This window comes from Eumetopias jubatus, unplaced genomic scaffold, assembly GCF_037043125.1.
Source record: "Eumetopias jubatus isolate StellerSeaLion01/CBP00866 unplaced genomic scaffold, mEumJub1_p1.0 scaffold_16, whole genome shotgun sequence".
Classification (NCBI taxonomy): Eukaryota; Metazoa; Chordata; class Mammalia; order Carnivora; family Otariidae; genus Eumetopias; species Eumetopias jubatus.
In genome coordinates this window covers 44,846,931-44,872,507 of record NW_028274822.1, presented here as the reverse complement: position 1 = coordinate 44,872,507, position 25,577 = coordinate 44,846,931, and the positions used below count along the sequence as shown (strand labels likewise).

At 40.0% G+C, this 25,577-nt stretch overlaps 1 protein-coding gene across 1 annotated transcript in view; it reads right to left on the bottom strand.

Moving 5' to 3' along the window:
- Window positions 1–25,577, bottom strand: part of CHST9 (carbohydrate sulfotransferase 9) — a 206,935-nt gene that overhangs the window by 141,678 nt on the left and 39,680 nt on the right.

Genomic DNA, 25,577 nt, shown 5'->3' with positions numbered 1-25,577 from the left:
GAGCTTGGGAGAGGGATCCGAATTGAAATTACAATGCAGAAAAGGTCCATCTTGAGAAGATGGGTGGGCTGAGGCGGGGAATGGGAACATAAAGGCAGGCAGCACAGAGTGCTGGGCTGAGGAGAGTGACCAAGAGAACAAAAATGCTACTCCTACTTTGTGATGTAGGACCACGAGAAGACAGAAGCAGCAGATATCCACAGAGATCCACAGAGCACCGAGTCATGTGCCACAGATAATTTGAGGAAGTATGGTGGGCACCCCCAGCACCTGAATCTGCTGGGTTCACACGGTTGTGGCTATATTGAGAGAGAGCAGGCTTAGCAGAGCAGGGGCGGGGAGCACAAGAGACACTGTGCAAGCCTGAAGAGTAGCCAGTGGTGAGGAAGATGAGCTTGAGGAAGCGCCTTCCTGTTCATGAAATTTGGCAGCATGCAAATGAAGGAGACAGGGCAACAACCCGAGGGGGCGCAAACCCCACATTTCTGCTAGGCTGTGGGCCACATCAGCGTGGTTACAGGCTTAGATGAGAAACTGCAGGAGGGCGTTGGTGTGTGGCAACACCACTGTGGAGGTCAGAGCCTTGCTTTTGTGATGGGTAAGAGCGTGCGCCCTTCTGGCCATCGTTCTTGTCCGCTTTCAACATTTCACAGGTGGAGCAAGTTACTGAGGGTTTATGCAACACATGCAAGCTGCATGTACACTTTAGCCAAGGTTTTCTACCAGCTCTTCCCATCTTTTAAAATCTTAAGCTATAAGGAGGAAAATGTACAACCTTTCTCTCATGCAGCCACCAAGAGTGTCGAATGCATCTAACTGGCATCTTGATTAATGGCACATGCTGTTCATTTGGGTGATTTCCAGAGGTCTTGTTTGATACGATTTATTTCAATGATTTAAACAGATAAATGACATGAAGAGTCCATTTAAAGGCTTCATTCATTACCAAGTGTGATGGGGTACCTCCTCATTTAAGTTTTTCATCAGGCAAGCCACTGTTTACTATTTGATTACCAAGTTTGGTATACTAGATGCCTCAAACGCCTCTACAAATTAAAAAAAAATGCTGTTCAAGTCCTGAATTATAAAATGTTTAAAGACAAACGTCTTTTTGAAATGTCTTTAATTTGTATAAGAATGAATCATAAATCCTGAAAGTTGACAATGAAAGTATTGGAGATCAATAATATGGTATGGTAGTGAGTCTCCAAGATGCTCCCAATGACCCTTGTCTTTTCTCCTCCTGGTAATTGTGTCCTTGTGCAGTCCCCTCCCACACTGATTAAGACTGACTTGTGTAATCAATAAGATTTTGCAGAAATGATGGAATGTGACTCCCTAGGTTGGGCCTTAAGAACCATCATGGCTTCCATCCTGCTCTCTTGGAACACTCGCTCTGAGGGAAGCCAGATAGTATGTTATGGGGACACTCAAGGAGCCTTATGGAGAGGCCCATGTGACGAGGAACCCAGGCCTCCTACCAGCTGTCAGCATCCACTTGCCAGGCACACGAGCTGTCTGTCCGCCAGCCTAAGTCAAACCTTCCAAAGGCTGTGGCTCTGGCTGACTGACACCTTGCCTGCAATTGCATGGGAGGCCCTGCCCCAGAACCATCTGGTTAGCCATGCCAGAGAAACTATGTGAGTCGATAAATGTTTACTGTTGGCTTCAGCTGCTATGTTTTGGGTAAACTGTTATACGGTAATAGATCATTTTATTACGAAAGTCTGGGTTAATTTATCACTTAATACACCAACAGGGGCGACAGTGTGGCAAATCAATCAGTCTCCCTGACTTTCTCTGTGTAAAGTGGGGATCAGAACCTGCTTCTCTGGAAGGCGGTGAGGAGTAAATAATTTCATATGCAGAGCTGGCAAGTAATGGAGGAAACCCACACAAGATATTGGGGTTTGATGTTTCAGAAGGCAGGCTGGAAGGCGTTGCTGTAGTGTTTTTTCACCGAGACCTTAAACAGTCCCTTGCCCCTGTGTTACATGCAAGGGCTCTGTAAACTGTAGAGTGCTATGTAAATGTTATTTATTAGTTTTATTATGCTGTTAGTTGTGTTATAAGGATCAATTTAGATTTCTATTCTTAGTTACATATACGCTAGACTGCAAATTAGAAGAATAAAAACTAGATAAATAAGACAACATGATATTGATTAAGGGACACAGAGAGTCCTCTGGAGATGACCCTCTAGGTTTCTTGTTGAGTCCCTTCATCTTGCTCCGAATGAGGGTGATCTTGTCCCTCATTCTCCCGGTGTCCCCCTTCCTAGAAAGAGATGGTTCTGAGACCCATATTTCTAGCTCGAACATCTACTGAGATTTTAGACCTCCCGGAAATCTCTAAATCTGTATTTTCTACAGCACTACAACACAGATCCTTAACTTAAATCATTATATTTCCCTGCAAAACCGCTCATCTTTAGAGCCGTCTTTCGGTCTCTCAAGCCCCCAAACATGAAGCCTCAGAGTCACTGGCCTCTCCCTTTCACTCAACGTCCACGCCTAATACAGACCTCGGACCACTCCATTCTCTTTCTACAGGGCCCTTGGATCTACACTTTCCTTTCTCACTGCCCCCACCCTCGTTCACCAGCACGATATAAACTTTCTTCCTGGGGTTATTTCCTACACACTCCTAATTGACTTCGTTGATTTTCAGGGATGGCTTTTCTGTCCTCGGGTCAGATCACTACTAAAGATTAAAATCCACTTGCCCGAATGTGAAATTTATGACCCTGGAAGATTTGTCCACAACCGACCTTCTCCACCACCCCTCATGCACAAAACTGACCGGTTATGCCAAGAATCCCACCTCCCATCCCAACTCCCTGGGCAAGCTGTTCCTGCTTCCTGGGGTGTTCTGATATGTCAGTCCTGCCTATCCAAAATCTGTTCATCCTTCAGAGCTGCGTCAGATGCCAGCCCTTCTTTGAAGCATTCCGCTTTGTGCCGCCCCCAACTCTCCACTCCCTGCAGAACTAACCACCCTTCTGCTATGCTCCTTTACCCCTTTATTTATACCTCTGCCACAGTACTGACTCAAGTTTGGCTCAGAATTGGTTGCAAATTCGTTCCCCCCACTGGACTGTGGCCTCCTTTAGGGCAAGGGGTGTGTGTACCCTATGCCTCTCTGTCTCCGCATGCCTCACAGAGCCTTGAGCCCAAAAGCTTAGGACTGAGTCAACACACCCAGAGAGTTATGAAATGCCCAGTCCTCCGTCAAATGCTAGGGAACAGGAGGTAAATTTTAGTACTGCTAACACTGAGTGCAAGTACAACCAAGACCAGAGCTTTTTACCAGGTATTTACATTACAATGGACACCCTGGAAAACTATTCTATTAGGAAAGTGGGTGATAAAATAACAGAGAGGCTTTCAGAATAATGAACATGCCTTTTTCCTTCCTTGTGCTTTATTGGATCACAGATTCTAGTTTAAAAACAAAACACTAAAGTACGGTTTGCACCTTACTGCTCTTTAAACCTGGATGCAGCACTCCTCCTGTGAGAATAAAAATGGATGGTAATCTCATAAAAATGGAACTTGTAGGGTGAAACTTTTCTTCTGAGAAAATGCATTTAATTGAACCTTAAAATTCCACTGTCATGACCACTTATTTATATAAAGTGAGCATTGATGTTTTTAAAAGCTACTTTAGACTTGAGGTTGTGGATATTGTTCCATGGAGGAACATTAAATATGTATCAATTTGTAGCACATTTCTCTACCTCAGTACGGAAGCAGTAGCTTAATCACAATGATTGTTTCTGATCTTTTAAAACCACAGATACATAAATGGCAATCCAGTGATACCTCACCAATAATGAGGAGGGGTGTTTGTCAGGCAACTCGGTCTTTTATGTCACTTCTAATGGAAAGGAAATTTTGTACATATTTGCATAAATATATATATATACACATATACCGTGTATATGCACATGTGTATGTATATGTATGTGCATATATATATACACACATACATATATGTGCATTACATTCATGTATATGTGATACATATATACTGTATTTTTACACTCAGATACAGTCTTGTCTCTGAAATACACTCTTTCTTCTACCTGCTTCCATCTTTGTATAATAAAGTCTGTCATGGAATCTTATCAAGCTTCCCTCACTGCACTACCAATTTCTCAGTAGCCAATTCTGAGTTTGCATTCCCTCGCAGGCATTTTATCTGCCCTGTGCTGAGAGGTATGCTTAATCACATCCCGTTGCTAGGATACCTGAGAATGTTCATTTATGTCCGATGTTGCTTTGGCAAAATGCACTATGAAGTAGGCATAGAATCATGACAAGGAAAATTACTGTGCACATGCTACTTGTTTAAAAAAAGGTGGTGGGGTGGGGGTGAAGGAGAGAAACGTAACCGCCAGATAATATAATGCTAACTCCCCTGAATTTTTTCATATCATTTTTGTTTCACCTGGATTTTAATGGAAAAACACTGGCAATATTTTTGGATAATGAGAATCTGCAGTACTCTTATACTTTGGAGTTAACAGGAAAAGTAGAAGGCAGTAGGTTTTTAATTGTTTACCTTATAGGGTCTAAGAGAGGAAGGGGCTTTAAGATTTACTGGCTTCAAATGCCTTAATTACAGACAAGGTTAACGAGGTTACAGTGCAGGTTGATTTGCAGAGCTAATCTAAAACCCAAGCCACCACTGTCATGTGTTAGCTATTTTCATGTGAGACTTAAGAACAAAGTAGTCCTCAGGATGTGCTTTTGGGTAATAAGAAGAGAAATGCCTTTATCAATATCTTAAAAAATTACTGCTGATTTGGTTAGGAATATACCAAAGATTCCTGCTTACTGATTGTAATGAGAGAGAATATGAATATATAAAGTGCCCCTAAGTACAAAATTTTCTTAGTCAATCACTTCCCATGGAAAACAGCACAATCTAGTGAAAGGAACAGGGACTTTGGAGTTAGATGGACTGACTTCCCATCTTAACCACGGGTACCTATGAACTATGAGACTCTGGGATGAAACATTGAGGGCTTCTCATTACAGGCTTCTTTTTGTTCTTCATCCGCCCCCCCTCCCCCGAGCCCACCTCTTTCTCCTCCCCTTCCTTCTCTCTCTCTCTCTCCTTCTCTCTCTCTCTCTCCTTCTCTCTCTCTCTCTCTCTCTCTCTCTCCCGTGTGTGTGTGTGTGTGTGTGTACACAAGACATAGACATACACAAGATCTTTCTCTCTCTCCATCTATCTGTGATATTCCAACTGAAAACAGAAACAATTGGAGTTTTACTTCGATTATCATTTCTAAGTGTTACTACCAGGATGCTATTATTATAATCATGCTCGTAATAGTAGCTCATGTTTATTAAGCAACGTTTATGTGCTTGTCATTGTTATCATATGGATTAACTCATTTTGTTCTCACAGTACTATGAGGCTTTACAGATATGCCCATTTTTGGGTAAGGAAACAGAAAAATTGGTTACATAACTTTGCCAAATCATTATTTACTAAGTAGCAAATAATGAGAGGACAAAAAATAGTTGGGGCAGAGGTAGGGAGGAGTAAAAATTGAGATATCCGTAAGTTATATATAATCAGTCCCTGGGTTTTGAGGGTTGCCTGAATAAATTATTTTGTTAAAAACAATTCAGATCTTTTTTACTCTCTGTTTATTATTTATCAAATGATTTGCTTGAATGACTCAAACTTTGAATGACTCAATGGCTTACTCTAACCGCTAAGTACCTAATCACAGTGTTTCAAGAGTAGAATGCCAAAAAGACCTTCAGACTTTGTATTTTTTAAGTAGTTTAGCATTTATTTAGTAACTTACTATGAGCTGGTCACTCTAATGACACCTAAATATTACTTAATTAAATCTTTGCAATAACTCTATGGAATAGATGATAAATTAATTCCGTTTGCCAGTGGAGAAAGTAGACTCGGAAATTTTTTTGTAATAGTCACAAGATTCCGGTAAGTGAATGGCAGGGTTGGAATACGAGCACAGAAATTTTTACTTTTTCTGAGCTCCCTGGCTGTGGTGATGAGGGTGGTTCTGTAGAGTGGTGAAGAGCTCAGGTCTGTAGCTCTTGCCACTTAACTCATCCCCAGTGGGATACTGGGCACATCACTTAACCTTTCTAAATCACACTCTATTCATCTGGAAATGAGGGTAAGAGTAGTTTCCACTTGACAGGGTCATTGTGAGGGTTACTTAAAATGATATGTTCAATAATAGTCCTAAATATTTTGAGTACATGATGCAGTCACATGTATAATGCCCTCACCTCAGTGCTTAGGACGCAGCAGCATAGAGAATTGCTAGGTACTTCTCTTTCTAAACATACCATGTCAGGTGCTCCATAGTAACATGATAATATTTCATATACTCAAGGTCAATGGCTACATTTACACAAATATTGTGAAGTTCAGGCTTTGAGAGTTTCTTGATATGTTTACCATAACATCTCTCTCTTGCTTTCCCTTAGAATTTTTAAGAAAAAAGTGGCCTTTCATTTTAGAAAATTCCTTTCTTTTCTCCTTCATGTCCTCTTTCCAAACACAACTTGGTTTGGTGAAAAAATTTACGTTGCAAACCTCTCTCCAATTATGAGTGAAGCTGATATGATCTTAGAATCCAGGGTTTGTGGTTTGAATCCCTGCCTGCATTTTGTAGTGAGCAGAGCTATGGAATTGTCCACAGTCTGATATGTTCTAAGCAGAAAGGGAGAGTTTCTCTAGAAATCATAAGATCTCATTGCCAGTACTTACTCCTTGCAAGAAATGGTAGGACCTTGAATAAGCAACTTGACTCTTCCAAGATCCAATGGTCCTTTTAGTTATAAAGTATAGTATATACTATCCTCCAGAAGAAATCATGTTCTCTGTAGGAACAGAGAAGCTTAACTGGGCCAATTTAAAGACCAATTGGTCCAAAGTGGTCCACAAAAGACTATAGAAGTTGCATGGTTTCTGCTTGGTCAATAGTATGAAAAGGCTGCAGCATTTATCATTTATGCCTGGATTTATGCTGATGTTGAAATGGGCCTGGCCTCAGCAGACAACAGTGGTGAGCTTCTGTATGGTTGTGGATCCTCACTCCCTCCTGCAGGTTTAGATAAACTCCACTTGCTCTCCTGTCTGTTTCTATTTGGTCAGTTGATAGGCTGTGAGAATGCTTTTGCAGAGAGAGCCATTACGAGCACACTGCACACTCTGAGCTCCACTGCACTCTGTGAGCTGCAGACAGTGTGTACTGAGCTACAGAGACTGGCCCTTCAGAAACATATCACTACAGCTAGAGCTAGGCCTCCAAGGTTGACCATCTGCCTTGGCAGAGCTGACACTCCATCTGCACTCCCCAGCCCTGGGGTCTGCCATCCGTCCTAGCAAGTAGAAAGCCTTAGAGGAACCGAATGCTCAAAGATTTTTCCTGGGCTGACCCCTCTGCAAAGACATGGTAAAACCAGTATGAGAAACAGCAGTTTTACATTGTCTTGGAAAGTCTCAAGCACAGAATTTCTTCCCACTGAGATCCACCTGACAAGCACATAATTAACATGACAAGCAACCATTCCTTTCGGATTCCCCACATTGGCCTGGGTGAATTAAATCTTAGAGCAAAACTTTTGATATTCAGAACCTAATTCTGAGGGAGTAATTTTTGGCAGAGAAGTTTTTTGGAAGACCTTTAGATGTTGAAGTCAGATTGGGGAAAAAGAAAATACCCGATGACTGCCAGGGTCTTAAATCTCTCTGCAAAATGGGAAAGCTAGTTTTACTAACGCACACTTTACCTACCCACAAAAGTGGGATGCACATGTTTATATTTTCCATTGTGCAAGAGCATGTTTCTAGTAAGTTCGGTGTGAATAATTATTTTCAAATGACATAATATTCTAGATGTCCCGTGAATGTTCATTACTCAAAAGAAACAAGAATGAATTATTTTGGAAAACAAAGAATCTTTTCATAATATGTTTATTCGATCCTGTGTTAGAAAAAAAAATGACCATATGTTAAGAGGTGGAGTTGAATTCCCTTCCTGCTGAATCTGCCCAGGCCTTAGTAACTTGCATAATAAATTGAATATGCTAGAAATGCCAGTTTTTAGGCATTGAGACCATTTGGGCCTTGGGAATCAAGTAGCTTCCATTCCCTGGGTCTTTGACTACTTGCTCTGGTAGAAGCTGGGCACAGTGTTAGAAGTGAGACCACCCCGCGACCACCATGCTGTGAGGAAGCTCAATTAGCCACACAAGGAGGCCACATGGAAAGAGAGCTGCCTGAAATGGACAAGACTAGCAACTAGCTGTTCTTGCCATCTCAACCCAGGTGCCAGATGTGAGTGAATGAAGAAACCATCTGGAAGTGGATCCTTCAGCTCCAGCCACCTCAGCAGATGCCATGTGGATTAGGGACCAACTGTCTGGCTGAACCCTTTCCAAATTCCTAACCCATAAAACCGCAAGCAAAATAAATGTCAGTTTTATATCATTAAGTTTTGGCATACATCCATATGCAGCAATAGAGGGTAAAAACAACTCTTTATTCTGTTTTCATTGTGAGAATATTTACTGATGTATCTATCAATATATACCAATATATGTTACTATCCCCACCCCCACCCTCCTGCCAGGAATGCACAACTCTCCTAGATGCTTTCTTTCCTGAGATGGTTTGATCAACTATACCTATAAATATGTTCTACTACCCAGCATTTTAGTATGTACACTTATTCCATTCCATGAAAAAGAATAAAATCTGTTATTATCAGGAGTGTCGCTAAAGCACAATCTATGTAGATTAATATATATTTTGGATTTCTAAGAGTATTATAATAGTAACCCATGTTCAGGTTACCAGTCAAAAAGAAAGGAAGCAGAGTCTTGCCAGCGAACGAGCATCTTAAAACTTGTAAACCATCAACGGGGGTACCCGTTTGAAACAACAACATGTAAATCTTCACCCAGGCTTCTGAAACCTCACTGCTTATGGTTAGGATGATAGAGAAGCCCTCTGAACTGAAACACCGAAAAGATTCAATAGCAGTTTCTGCTGAATAATTAAAAATTACCTTATTTTCCCTGGGTAGATACTTTTAAAAGATAAATTAGTAGAATCTATATTGAATTAAGAGTGTTAATATTATTTAGGGTTAATTTTCTGTATGAAAGCAACAAGGGGAAACATTTCATTACAGAAGGTAATGATATGAGTCCAATCAGAATCTATGCTTGTAAAGTCAGAGTTTGTTCACTTTAAATGGCAATTTATTTGGCTAACAGACACACAATCCTGCTCAGCTTTTCATCTGGAGGAAATAACCACATTTCATTGCTCTCTCTCCCATGCTCTTAATCATCACCTCATTAGCTCATGGAGAAAGCTGATGGAAGCCAGAGGTGAGTTTTATTCTTTGAGATGTCAGCGTGGTTTTCATTTCCACTAGCCCTAAGTTTTTCCTTTTTTTTTTAATCTTTAAAAAATCCTCATCATACTCATTTTTTCCTTCACAATGACTGGCATCAAAGGTTTGGGCCTTAGACATTCAGAGGAAGCTCTTATTTCACAGGCTGAAGGAAGAAAATAAGGAAAGTGTGCTTAGATCAGTGGATATTGATTTACTGCTTTCAGGCATTGCCATGTTCTTTGTAATCTTGTAAAACTATCCTCTGAAAACCTGGTTGACTCCCTGAGTTTACTAGAAAAGTTGTTAATTATCTAGTACATTTTATGTGTAGGAGAAGAGGCTCGGCGACATTTGGATACTTAGGAGAAAGCAAAAAGCAAATGTTGTCAAGGGTCTATTACCCGACAGGTGGAAAAGGAGGCATTTTACAACTGTAGTGTGACTGCAAACAGGCAACGAGAAACTCACAGTCAAGGGCAGGTCTGTATGGGAGTCTGTAGACTGGCTCAATGGATGAGCCTTCCAGTGGGGGCTGGAAGGGGGGTCTTTATCTCACAACAGAGACAGAGTGGGAGATACTCAAGAAGGTAGAGAAATAAAGATCTGAACACCTAAGGCAATATGCTCTTTTCTGGCAAAATCTTTTCCTGGTATTCAGTGTGAGATGCTGATTCAGAAAAAGCAAACCACGCACTGAAACAGTGCAGGGCGGAGCTCCTTGTGATCCTTGTGATGCAGCCCACCCGATGGGGGGGGTGGTGGTGGGCAGGGGTTGTGAGCACAGCAAGGGAGTGGGAACACTGAGAAGACTCTCCCAACTGTCGTCAGCCACTAGAAGCTTAGATTTGCACCAGCCTGAGTCTGGCATTCCGGGGGAGAGGGAGTAACTTTCTAGCTTTATTGGCCGGGGCAGACATAGCTGAGTGCCTACTCTGTAGTCATTTCTCCTCTCATTCCATGCTGGTACCCAACGCTCCTCTCACAAGACACTGATGAAATATGACCGATGTAAACCAATCACTGTGGTCCCATTCCCCTTGCTTTAGGTGGTTGTTTGACATTTCTGGACAATGATATGAATTCTGTGGGAGAATTTCATCAAAAGGTTTTCCCTGCCAATAAAAAGGGACAGACAGGAGGAAATATTTCCTTTTCTTTCAGCGGATGTAGTCACATCTGGGTATGATGCCTGGAACATGAGGATGAAGCCAAGATACTGCAAGGGCAACCGAAGGGCACACACCCCAGGAGAATGTCACTGAGGCTCTGAGCTACTATGGACTCACCCCACCTCAGGATTTCTTGTTATGGGTTATTTAACCTCTCCCCCCACTTTAAAAGCTAGAGCTTTTAGTTACTTGCAGATGAAAACATCCTATATTCCACACAGTCCAACCGCAAAATATTATTCTACGCCAAATAAACCGAGAATGCTAAATAATTATTTAGCTAAATGTGTTATGCTAAATAAACTAAAAATTAAACCTGAAGGAAAGAGCATTGCTTTTAAGATGGTCCCAGGAACTACGGGGTGGAGACTATTCCCCAGCCAGGGGCTGCGTTTAGAAGGTCCACTCTTGCCACCTTCCAGACATCACCTCCATGTAGGGTTAGGAGGGCCAGGGTGTTTGCCCTTTCTTACCTAGAACATGCACTGAGTACTTGGGATACCAGAATTCTCTGGCCAATCAGCCCTGAGGCCATGCGGGGTCTGTATGGGCCTTCTTCCCAGATCAGATCTCTAGAGGCGGGTACACCTGACCAGACTGCATCCTGGTGCGAGACATTACAGGGTGTGCAAAGGAGGCCTGGAGCTTGGATGTGTGTGCAGACTGGTCCCAGTGCATATACATGAAGCTCCTCACAATGCAGGAGGGGATGTGATGGAGGCAGAAAGAAAAGGTGGCCCATACTGGTTCTCTTGCCCCAGGCCCCAGCAATTATGGAGGCAGGTCTGTCATGACACACACACACCAAAGGCTGTTGCTATAAGGATACCCATAAATGATGGGCATGCAATTTGCAACGACGTGGATGGAACTGGAGGGTGTTATGCTGAGTGAAATAAGTCAATCAGAGAAAGACATGTATCATATGACCTCACTGATATGAGGAATTCTTAATCTCAGGAACAAACTGAGGGTTGCTGGAGTGGTCGGGGGTGGGAGGGAGGGGGTGGCTGGGTGATAGACATTGGGGAAGATATGTGCTACGGTGAGCGCTGTGAATTTTGTAAGACTGTTGAATCACAGATCTGAAACAAATAACGCCACATATTTTAAGAAAAAAGAAAAAGAAGAAGATAGCAGGAGAGGAAGAATGAAGGGGAGTAAGTCAGAGGGGGAGGCGAACCATGAGAGACGATGGACTCTGAAAAACAAACTGAGGGTTCTAGTGGGGATGGGTTAGCCTGGTGATGGGTATTAAAGAGGGCACATTCTGCGTGGAGCACTGGGTGTTATGAACAAACAATGAATCATGGAACACTACACCAAAACAAATTATGTAATATATGGTGATTAACATAACAATAAAAAAATTAAAAAAAGTGATGGGCATGCATATATTGCTTCACAGGATTCTCACACTAGTCCAAGGAAAGGAAGGGGGAGGTATAAATGAGGAAATAGTAGAGGCTCAGAGAGGTGACCTCACCCAAGATTACTCAGTAAGTGTTAGATCCTGGATTTGAACCCAGAACTTTCAAATATCTCTTTGTTTACCACATATACTCCCTCAGATTTTCTGTGATGGCGGCTTATTTTCTATATGAAATTGAGAGACACAGATTGATTTTAAGTTCTCCTTTTTACTTGTGCAGTCTCCAGTTTCCTACCTCAAAAACACTTAGCAATGCTTACCCTAAAGAGGCGAAATATAAATAAAATTCCATCAAATTTCTTTATAAGTGAATCATTGTTAAACTTATTTGTATAATAAAAAATTGAAAAACTCTTAATAAAATACCATACTGGCATAAAGTAAATAAAATGGGTCAGGGTTCGCCTTTCTTCCTCTCATGGTGTTATAGGATCTAGATGGTCCACTGTCATTTGTAAGAAATGTTCTCTGAAGTCTTTTGGAAATGGGTCAATTTTATTCTTTTTCCTTTGTTGTGTAAAATACAAGTTTTTTTTTTTTTACATAATATTATCTGAACTGGCTGTGTAGATAGCCCCAATCTGTCACTTTGATTTTAAATTCCCCAATTCACTATTTGCTACAGATTTTTAAAAAAAAGTTATGAGGTGATTTGCATATATATATATATATTTTTTTTTTAATTTCAGTTTTGTCCACCAGTTGAACCAGCTGTATTTAAATATGAGTGAGGGCAGTAGAGGGGAGGCCAGGAGGGTTATAGACCTTCACAGCATTGCTTTACATTTTTCTGGGGTAGCTCTGGAAGGAGGCAATATCAATCCCACATGTGTATGACCCATTTATATACCCAGTAACACCTAAGAGATTTCTCCCATAACACTGAATATCTAAGGGATACTCTTTGCTTGATATTATATATATATATATGTACATTTTTAACTGTTGTGACATTGCCAAATATTTTGGAAAAAAAATCAAAACTGAGTGTTAATAGGCAGTTTGATCTTAGTTCTTGAGAGGCTGATTGGAAATCCTGGAAAAGTGATAATAGATACATACAGAAAAGAGTCATTTCAAAGGGTGAAGAATACTGTTACAAAATCCAGATCACACAGTTGGAGTAGCTAAGTCTTAGAGTGGAAAAAAAAAAGTATGTTATCAGCTTTGTCATCATTTTCACCGAGTGAGCATGATGGAACGCCCGGTTGCTATCTCTGGCTTCCAAGAGCATCCACCTATCCAGACACCACCATGATTAAAACAGGCACACAGCACTCTGTTGCCTACTATTCAGAGCAGTGACCTTTTTTTTTGGTAATGGAAAGTACTATTTGGGCTTTAAGTAAAACAGCAAGGTTCTCTTCAACTCAAGATAGTTCAAAATCTAGATTTTGTTCTTGACTTCCAAATGATGACCCCATGGGGTGAAACGTGGTTGGTGCATATTTTTGTTTTTTGCCATTTCAGAAATATTTGACAGAATTGCATGTGACACTGTAAACATTTGAAAGAAGTGTGGAACATAGAGGACTCTTCTGTTAAGCTGATCATGCCTCTGGTGATGATGAGCACCTCGTTCTCTGGCTAGCCCCCGGAGACTTTCACTTAATCCTATATTCAATAGGACATTGCTTGGGGTGAGGTTGGCTCTCATTGGTACATACTTCACCCTACAATGCACACACAATTTGAAATAGATTGTCAGTAGCCCAGGGCAGGAGAAGAAGAGGCCAGACCTGCTGGGCTATTTGTCATCTCAAACATACCACCCCCCTAGCAGGGCACATGGGAATATGTATCCCTTGGCAAGATGTTTAGTTTTGGTACATACAAATAAGGGCTCTCAAGTATAAACTTGGAGGGAGAGAAAGAAGAGTCACCAGCTGGAACTTTTCTTCCTGTGTTTAAGTGACAGAAAACTTTTCAATAAACATCTTAATATTTCATCTTGAAGGCTGTGTAATTCCATGTAATGGAATCAAAATACATACATATTAAGGAAGTTCGCATATTAAGAATATTTCACAGCCAGCTACGTTCAGTCTGACTTGGGTCTGTTTTCAAAGGAAAGCGAGGGTGTTTGGGTGGTTTTTTTTTAATTCTAAAAAACCAAGAATTTTAGGTTTTATGTTTGTCATTCTGCTATCTTTTATAACCACTATGTGAAAATAAATGTGTATTAATAGTACTAACGTAACGAGAAAGAAAATTTGCTATTAAAAACAAAACAAATGGTAGCAACTTTTTTTGCCTTCTAGGGAAATGGCAGAATGCCATCTCCAGGGAAAGTGGTTCTTTAGGAAAATTCCCTTGTGGTTACAAAAGTGAGACTCCTGGGAGAGTTTGAGGGAGTGTGGAGAAAAGGAAAGGTGGATTTTTTGGCATAATGAAATAAGAGGAAATGTGGAGCTGCTCATTTTTTTCTGAGAGGTTAAATGACCCCCCCCCCCAGAAAAGTAAAGGGAAAAACGGTCTAAAAAGGGAGGGAGGGGCCCAGTGAATACAGGAATATGTGATCAGTTGGAACCTAAAGAAAGATACACCCAATAAGAAATCTCATTTTAGGAAATGGCCAACAAATGTTGGAACCACAGTGACTACCTTCAATATTAAATTGGTTCCAATTCTGTGCTGAGCTAAACCCCATTCTATTAACCAACCCCATGCCAACAAAAATTGGTGAGGCACAATAATGTATGAGGGTGGCATATGAACCATATTTGAGCTGATATAAGCTGGAGAGAGTTTTTGTTTTGGGAGATAAAGCATGGAGTAGGATTAAGAATTTGGCATAAATAGAAGATGAAATAGATGCTGAGACCAGAAGAAATTATATGCCCCCTGGGGGACTGGATAGAGAATACTGGACTTTATACTGGATGAGGGAACAGTTTATTTGCACATTAAAATAATGGATGACTCAAGAAGATTTGGATCTGGGCAGAAAAATCAAAAGAAAAAAGCACTCTATAAGACTGCCATTTGTCATTTACGTGTTTTGAGTATTAATTGTTAGGACTTAACATGGCTAAGTAAAGGGAGGGCCTGAATTCAGAGCCTCATTCTTTCCCTCTGTAATTATATGATCTGGGCCAATTGCTTTCCTTTTTGTATTTCCATCTCTTCATGTTCAAGATGGAAGAAACAGGAAACTATTAGAGTTATTATAAAAATAAAAAGAAATGTTGAATATTATATTCTCAATAGATCCTGAATCTTAATTCACTACTTTCAAGCCACAGGAAAATAAAAATCAATATGATTCTTTAAACCTGTCAGGTCAGGATCACATTCTGCCCAATATGCCTAAATTATTCACATATCTCCTACATTCATTATGTGGTCAAGTGCCTTAACTAGTCGGGATATCATATAATCCCATGTAAATCTAGTTGTCTTTTTTCATCAATTATATCTCACATATTCCAAATTATTTGGATTTCTTATGTATATTTATTTGGTTATTAGAAAAGATAATTCCAGTCATTTCTAAAAAGATTAAATAGGCCTCATTAAACTTTGTAAATATCATGATTTCCAGGAAATCACCATGTTTGGTAAATATCTTCTAGTCTTACTAATGATAATTTCTAATAACACCTTACATTTCTATAGTGCTTTCCGTTTCATGTGTATGATCTCAATTGGTCTTGATCCATTTTGATCTGATTTTTTCTTACCAAGACAGAATTTTCTACATTTAAAAATCTTAAACTCAAGTAGTAAGACCCAATTTTCTAATTGCCTTCTTGAAAGTAAAGTGGTATCATTTATCATTGTGCAACCCGATCAATATTTTCATAGTTAAGCCTAAGTTTCAAATTCATATCCTCACCTATGGGGATGTGTGTAGTTGGTTATTTGGCTGGTAATCTGTACTGGCATGTTACCACAACAGAATATTTTTTTGAAATCCATTCAGTACAATTTTGTTTAGAAGATTAAGCATCTCTTTGGAGAGCAAAATACCTAGATCAAAACTGACATTGCATTAAATTTACAAGGCGATGTTTTCTGGTTTGGTAGTTATGCTTTAATAATATTTTGTGGCAGTGACAACACACCACTGCCTGACATTTTCCTCCTCTTTAGAAATTTAAAAAGAAAGAAAGGAAAAGGAAATAAAAAGCTTTCCTGACACAGGTCAAAGGAATTCAACTACTAACACAATTTTGTCCATTTCAGCAGAGGGGGATAAGACCCAAGATATCTCTTTTTCATTTCTCTATTTTTAGGAAGAAGTGGATTGTTTGAGGGTTTCTCGCCCCACTCCCTATCTTCATTTTTCTATGGGCCCTATGTACCCCCTGTAAAAGTAGAATTTAAAAAGGGGTTGTTACCGTGAGTTTGGGGAGTTAAATCTCACATATTTAGACTGACAGGCTCTCTGATTACTCTGGGAATACCTATCCAGCTCTTAGCTTATTAAAGCCTCTTTGCCCCCTCATCATTTTACTGCTACAGTATGGTCTGGGTACTGAAACTCAACGTGGACTTTTTTCTCATAATCTGTGAGAAAACAAGCAGCACGTTGCAACTGTTGCATATTATATTACTTTGGGGATTCTTTTTAAATGATCCAGTTTTCTCTCTCATATACAGAAGGCTCTCAAATGTCTCCCTCCCCAACTTTCGCTGCCTACTCCCCTGTCTCCCAGCCTTTTTGTCCCTACAAGGGATAATAATGAAATGATGATTAAAATCCTATGTGCAGGAAAAATATTTTGTGGAAATTAATCTAGAGAAAATAAGAGGAATAAAGAGAGGCAGGGATAATTTCTTTATGAAATACAGTGTCAATCATTTAATCCTTAAATGGTTCTCGACTGAAGGCAGACTATCTAAATGCCAAAGGACTCCTTCTTAGCAGCCTCTTGGCAATATTTACCATAGTTGATGAAATGGTTTAAGTTAGTAAGAGAACATATACGATGCAGGTTGAAGTTGCTGGCCTGGGTGCTCACATGCGTGACCTGTTAGAAAGATACAGCCTTGACACTCTGTCCCACAGATGGGCCAGTCCTGCTTGGCCAGATGTTCAGCCTCACTTGGACCCAAACCCAGAATGATGAGATTCAGAGGGTTTCACCAACCCATCTTGGCAGAGAGGGACAGCCCTTTTCCTAACAGAGGCAATGAGCTTTTTTGCTCCAGCCCAAGCCTTGGTGGAAGACTCTAGTCCAGTTTAGGGACTTAAAGCAACTGATGGAATTAGTGGCTGGTAGTTTTCCCTAACAAGAGCACTTACTGCTCTCTTTCTGTGTGAGAGGTTCATCCCGACTCTGCTGAGATTCTGGCACCCCAAAGTATGGAGGACAAGTGCATTGTCGTTACCTAGGAACTCATCAGATGTGAACAATCTCAGGTCACACTCCAGGAACGACTGAATGCCAATTGTCATTTTAGCTAGATCTAATTTGCAGGCACACTGAAGTTTGAGAACACTGGCCTAAGTCACCAGGTGAGTAACTCAGAAATGGCACCTGGGCCTCCTGTCACTGGCAATGGGAACTCCGTGCTTGTAGGTGAATATCTAACTGGACGAGGAGCTAGCATTCACACCACTGTTCTCACCATGTTCCGAGAAATCCAACCAGCAATGACTTGGCAGAGGCAGAGCGTGAGAATTTGAAGGACATGGCTAGCCGGCTGGAGGGCAGACCTGGTTGAGAGATTTTCCGTGATCTCCTCTGGAGACTGCCACAGCCTGACAATGACGTCACTGCTGGGTTAACGAGTCAGGCTAGCACCTGGGAAGCAGGTACCACGGCAGCCATTCCCTGCTCCTCCCCCCGCCACCCTCCTCCCCAGGGAGGTATCTGTGGCTTCTGACATTTAGTGTATCTTTAAATAGTTTTTTACTTACTTTTCATGACTAAATCTGTTTTGTCCAGGATATCGAGCAGTCTATCAACCCTTTCTATTTCTCTGGGCTCACATTTATTATCTCATTGTTTCTTATCTTTTTCCAATCTCCATTGTGCCCACAACTCTGAGGAAGGTACAGGTATAACTCATCCTTGATAAATTGAAACTGAGCCGTACCTGTGACACAGAACCACCTGTATCACCTCAGCTAGCATATCTGGTGACAAAGTTAAGATCAGAACACAGATATTCATATTTTATCCTAGCACTTTTGAATATGACACTGAGCTGTTTACCGTTCACTTCAAATGTGGGAAGGTTGATGAGACTAACATCCTTAAATTACGAAGCACAGAAGCAACTTTCTCCCAAGAGGTGTATGATTCTGCAAACTGCATTTTATTTTGCCGGCTTAGCATGAAGGATCTTTTCTCCAATTCATTTCATTTTCTCTTTCGTTATTTACCCCAAGTAACTGAATCCACGTGTCTACTATCTATTCAGTAACCGACAGAGTCTTTGAGGCTGGTGTGTGTTTTTAAACAAAGACAAAACTATAAAAATGTTTTCAGGTTAATGACAGTGACTTACAAATTAGCATTTAGAAATTTGTTGGGGGGGGTAAAAGTGTTTGTGTGTTCTTTGTAGAGTTGAACAAAATGGAATCTACCAATGTTATCCTTTCTGTGTCTGACAAATTATGACTTTCTTTGGGAGAGGATGACCATAAAAGATGCTCACCCTCTTGACCCTGTTCCCGGACGCCCAAACCTTGACACTGACATAGAGCTATCAGCCTGACTCTGGTAATAGGGTTGGGTGGTTTGTGTCCTGATGTTGGTATTCAACTCGGGCAAAACATAGACAATATGTTCTTTTCCTAGCTTTGCGTAAGTAACCGTTATTACACTCTGTTTTCGAAAATATTGCTGAGGTTAGAAGACAACAATCAATATATATGAATTAATATATATTAAATCCCAATATAAGATAAACAATATGAATATATAATAATCTATAATTTACATACAAGAATATGACTAGTATATAATTTACATAATTATATAAATATATATGTTCCATAGTATCTAATATATATAAATCACATATTTATATACTGAGAGTGCAGCAACACATAAGATTTGACAGCTGTAGCAATAGTTATTGAATAGGAGTAATAAAAATAATTCTTTAAAGAAAATGTTTCCCCACCACAATTTTTTTTTTTTAATTTTTAAAAGCTAGGACGTATAGGCCACAGATCACTAACAAATAAAAAATGAAGTGCCCCCAAATTGGTGCAGCAACTGCCTCCCTGACTACCATGTATTGCAGGTCTTATGAGAGGTGGTTTTGGGGTTTTTTTCTCTGATACATTTCATTAGTTACAAGGGGCTCCACAGGCTGACTCATGTTTGTCACACTCAGTTTACAGACCTGTCTGACCAGATAGCAAACACACGAAATTTCCACTGCTTTAGGAAAGCAAAGTACTCAACACACACACACACACACACACACACACACACACACACAGAAATCCTTATTTCCATTAGGATATCAAAGAAGGAAGGATAAAACAAACTCTGGGCTGCCAACTGGTCTTATCTAAAGGTATCATTCATTCTCACTTGGCCTCTGATTCAATGTTGGGAAAATTCATTTCATCTGACTCCAAATGGTCTGAAGTTACAAATTTACTTCACTTATCCTTTTGTAGGTAAAATTCATGTCAACTTAGATCACTGGACCGTGACAACATGTAAAATTAGCCAATACTGGGAATGCTTTTTTGTTTTTAACAAAACTTACAAATCTCACTTACTAGGTGTCAATTACTTATAGCGAATTATCTCTTCCACATCCATACTCCCACAAGGGCAAAACTTCTTGTGTCTCCTATTACGATGGAAAACATTCTTCTCAATGTGCAGAGTAAGAATGACTAAAATTAATTACCAAACACTTAAATATTCAAAGGTCTGCCATTTTTAGGGATTTCTTATACCTACAAGATTGTCATGGATGCTTGAATCCAGGGAGCAAACTATTAAATTCCAAAAGATCAAACAATGTTAACACATGGGCAAACACCATGCCTCTTTGACCCAGGTGCTGATAAAGATGTGAAGTCCACAGAGATGAAACCTGAGGAGCCACTGGAGGCTGCCATGCCATGGTAACGTAATTTACCATGTCATTACCACTGTTACCATGTCCTCAGCTTCAAAGCATGCGGTATCCAGGTGATAAATTATTAAATCTGACATTTCTCAACAATCATGAAATACTTTGGTAAAAGGACTCTGGGCTCCCTTATCTGAATGTGCAATTTCAAGACAATAGGCTCTATTTGAAAAGGATTAAATTCCTGAGGATTTAATTGTTAAATGACATAATTAAAAATTTGAGATTCTTTGTGATGTGGGACATTCCAGAAGCAGGAGCAGTAACTGTCTTATTTAATTTAATTTAATTTAATTTAATTTAATTTAATTTAATTTAAAGGGACAACTTGTTTTCATATCTTTTTTTTTAATTTATTTATTCATGAGAGACAGAGGGAGAGAGAGAGGGAGAGAGAGAGAGAGAAGCAGAGGGAGAAGCAGGCTCCCAAGGAGCAGAGAGCCCGATGCGGGACTTGATCCCAGGACCCCGGGATCATGACCTGAGCCGAAGGCAGACGCTCAACCATCTGAGCCACCCAGGCGCCCTAAAGGGACAACTTGTTTTTAATGAATGCCTGTGTGTGTGTGTGTGTGTGTGTGTAATATTGGCTCACTTTAGTAGATTCAGCTTTTTTGAGGTTTCAAGGTTCCATTTAAAAAGGATTTGCAAAAGGGGACCTCTCTGGGATGCTTAGAACACTTCGGTACCTTACCAGGAAGTGAACCCTGGGATAGCTGTGGGTTGGTGTGGCAACTAAGAGCCGAATGCCAAAAAGTTCAGAATGAACATGCACAGCCTCCACATCTGTGGTCCTGTACCAACTCCTTGTTAAAGTCAATTAGATTTTTGTTTGTATTGTACCCGAAGAAGCCCAGAATAGACTTCTTGCCTGCAGTTAACACCAGGGACTCTTGCTTTCACCCCACATAACCTTGGAGTCTTGCAAATGTAATTATATTGAGGATATGAATCCTTTGTGTAAGCTTTGAGTCCTGTGCATCACTCCTCCAACCACAACCAGGCCAATAAGGTGTCTGATAGAAAACTTAGTACAGGAGTTGTTCCATATTTTCTCCATACAATAGGAAAAGGAGACAAGAGCTACATGCCCAATGAGCGGAAAGGAGGTGAATGGGGAGGATAACCAATCATTGAACCACACATTTAGCTCTTCAGAGAGGTGATTTGTCAAATGGAGTCTCCTGGCTTTATACATACCATAACTGCAAACATTGACCAGGAAATTCTCACTTTACTAGAAGAGGCAGTCCATCTATGTTTTTATACCATGTTCTTAAAAGGTGCATAAAATTCTGAATTTATAGCTTCACATGGTTCATTTAATCCACCAAGCTAGGGTTTATTGACTCTGTATGGAAACTTTAAAAAAATTCTCTTAATAGTTGGTGCTCGTGGTGCCTTTTTTCTTCTTCTTTACTCGTATTTAGAATCAATCATATTGATAGAAGGGAGCAAAGTAATTATAATTTTGGTCAGAACATAAAAGAAAATCAACGAAAATTCCAAGTGGCTAAAATTCTGATTGGCAGACTCTTCAAATTCTCTTGGAAGGCTTTAAGTTGGCGACTAAATATATATATATAGACTAAATATATAGATATATATAGACTTATATATATATATATATAAATATATAAATGTACAACATACCTGCATCTATTTAACCATATGCTTTTCTTATTCTTCTTTGTATATTCACTTATTCCATCCCCCCCCCCCAGATGGTATAAATGCTTTGGTAAGAAGGAAATATGACTGCTCTATCTAAATCTTCCATAGCACGCAGCACAGTGCCTAATAAATCCTTGTTGAATGAGTCTTGAAAACAAAAATTCTATTTCATAACAGATAAATGTTGTGTGGGGGGAGGAAGGCTTGGTGTAGATATTTTTATTGCCACAAAGAGATAGACTTCTTTGGGGAAAGTGGGGAGTGATAAAGTGATTACATCTCTATGAACTCTGTATATTTTTAACCTACACCTTTGGAAAGTCATACTGTAGGAAAATAGGTAACTTGCTAAAATAAATAAGCAAATAACGTGTCTTGCTCATATAAAGACAGAAAAAATATATGACATGATATAAGGGATTCATGATTGTGTCCATTGTTGTGTCTACAAGTGAGAAACAGGATCCTAGAGCGTGGTATATGGCTGGCCTATATCACTAACTCATAATGAGCTCAGCCCATGTATTTCCAACTGAGGTTTGTTACAGACATCTTCTAAGTGGCAGCATGCCCAGCTCCAGCCACTCTTTAAAATAATTCACATGGAAATGTACAGTTGATTCTCATTATTTGTGGTAGTTATGTTCCATAAAGTCACCACAAACACTCAATTAACAAACACTGAACACTGCTCCTAGGGGAAGTGTGTGTGTGTGTGTGTGTGTGTGTGTGTGTGTGTACATATATCTCACATAGATTATACTCTTAAATCCTAAAAATAATTCATTCTGGTGGATTCTACTTTTCTTTATTTTACAAAAGAAAAATCAAGGTTCAGAAGTGTTGAGTGACTTACTTATGGCCACTCCATAACAGGTGCCAGAGTTGGGACTCAAACCTCATCCAACTGGCCCCAGAGCCAAGCCTCCTGCACTCATCACTGCTGGCCCCTACTGTTTCCATCCTCTGGTCATCTCCCTAGGAGAGCTGAAACCCAAAAGCAGAGCATGGCCTTCTTTGACCTCAGCTGAAAACACATGCATTGGGTGACATACATTTGCCACTCCGTGCACGCCCATATATGACTGTCAAAGTGCCACGAGTATTGATTTGGGGGTTATAATTTTTTGCAAGTAAGCAAATCTGCAAACCCAGAATCCACAAATAATGAGGTCTGACTATATTTGTAAATCTTGCATCAGCACAGGACATTAAAGGTTAAAATTCTGGGTGGCTCAGTTCCTAGACTGATGTCCTGAATAGGTTTGAGGTCCCCCATGTACTTGTTTCTACCACCTGCTAGTGGCGATGCCTGTGGGTGTCCTCTGAGGACTCTCCTAGACACCTAGTACTGAATGTTTGCACTCTACACCACATTTCATCCAATGTCATTGTCTACCAACACCTAGCACAACGGATTATAGATTTTCTTCTTTGGAAACACTGAGAGGCTTGCAAGGCACACAAAATATTGTCTTTGTACTCTAAATTATAGAGCTGGCTAAAGATAAATGTAGAATGATATTTTGTAGGAATTTTAGTAAAAACTCAGATTTTCTGATAATGACACTCCAAAAATTTTGTTTGGAATTGCCTTCCAAAATAAAGGATATCATTATATGGAGAAAGTGGCTTTATCACAATATCTGGAATTTCTTGTCAGTTTCCTTTTTAAATCCTCTCTGATGCCTAAAACTTATATGATGAAAATTTCCTATCTGTTTTATTTTATCAAATGACCAAAGTCTAGTGGCTGTTACATTTTGTATTCCCTCTACAAAGATTTAAAAAATGACTCTACAACTGTCATGTTAATATAGAAGAAAATATTAAAAATCATGTCGTGAATCTATACGTCATTTATAAATATTAAATATTATATTAGTTTTCTATTGCTCCTGTAACATACTATCCCAAACTCAGTGGCTTAAAACAACACAAATGTATTATCTTATAGTTCTGAGGTCTAAAATGTGGAGGCAGAGTTGCACTGCTTCTGGGGGATTCTCAGAGAGAATCCATGCCTGGCTTTTTAGTTTCTAGAACGTGCCCACATTCCTTGACTCACAAAACCTCCTTCATCTTCACAGTCAGAACTCATATTGCTCTGACTTCTGTTTCTGTCCCCATATCTCTTCTGACTCTGACCCTCCTGCCTCCCTCTTAGGAAGATCTTTGTGATTATCCAGGGCCCATCTGGATAGTCCAGAATAATCTCCCCATCTCAAGGTCCTTAATTTAACCACATCTGCAATTTCTTCTGCCATGTAACATAATCACCAGTTCTGGGGGTTTCATATGGGCATCTTTGAGGCTATTATTTAGCCTACCACAAGAGTAAACTGGGTCCAAGTGTTATTGTGAGTTCAAAGACAATTGAGACATGGTCTCTACCCTTAAAATCTGTTATCTAGGCAGGATCTGACAAATACTACAATCACCATTCAACAGGGCAGAGTAGCTTTCAAGTCCTATGGAAGTTCAAAGAAGGAAGGGATAGGTCGCTAACTGAAAATCCTCCATCTGCACAGATCCACAGGTAATGTATGCCTTTGTCCCTATTTGTCCCCCACCTGGAAATGCCATTTCCTCCTCTTGTGCTTGGTTAACTGCTACTCATCCTTTAAAATTCAAGAGTCAGTTTTCTGGGGACATGTTCCTTGATGCCCTAAGTGGAGATGGTACTCTTGTCACATTATTTTTTAAAAAATAGTTTAATTCTGTGCCTTTCTCAGTAGAAACAATTTTTATCTTCTAAGAAACTCAAGGTTTTTTTTTCGTATCCTCAACACCTCAACACCTGGTGATTTGCATATGATAGACACTCAGTAAATATTTGAATGAATTAATGTGGGTGGGCACTGTGCATAGCGAGCATGATGCCTGACTATCTGAGGTTGGGCCCTAAGGATGTCATGTAGAGTGGGGCAGTAAACCACATACTGGAAGCTGGGGGAAAGAGGCCTTTTGCAACTAACTGATGATAAGATGTTGTGGGGAGAAAGTGGGGAGAAAGACCTAGAGAGGATGGAGCTCCACTTTGATGCTTGGGTGACCAGCAAGATGGTCATGGTTATAACAGGAATAATGCATACAGATGGGGAGTATTAGGTTTGGTGCAGAGGGATGATGAATTCATTTTTGGTTTCATGAATCTGAAGAGTTTAAGACAACTGACTGAAATGAGCAGGAAATAGAGAGGTGGAATTTAGGAGAAAATCAGGGTACCATTTAGAGTTAGTTTCCTTAGGAGTGATAGGATGAGCTGTAGGCATGGCTTGAAGGGAAAGACTGTCAAAAAGAAAAAAAGAGAAAATAATCAGGGACAGAATGTTGGTGAATATATTCAGAAGGAATCAACTGAAAGGACTCTTTAAAGAATCAAATCCACATCAGAAGAAAGAGCAATTTTTCTCAGAGGACTGTTTCTCTGACCACAGGAGAACAAGTCATTTTTTTCCTTCTCTAAGCCTGCAGATGGCACAGAGTAGTATATCTACTTTACATTACTGTTATTTAGGGATAGCATTTGTCTTCCCCACTGTCCTAGAGGGTACGCTTTCTGAGGGCAGGGGCTTTATCTTTTCATCATTGTGTCTCCCAGGTGCTGAACTTAGCTTTTCACACTTAGTATATTAATCAATACAGTAACAAATTAATGAGATTCAGATGTGATATTTCTTTTCTTTATTTTTTAAGAATTTGTTTATTTATTTATTTTAGAGAGAGAGAGAGAGTGTGTGTGCAAGTGGTGGTGAGGGGCAGAGGAAGAGGAGAGAGAATCTCAAGCAGACTCCCTGCTAAGCATGAAGCCTAATGGGGGCTTGATCTC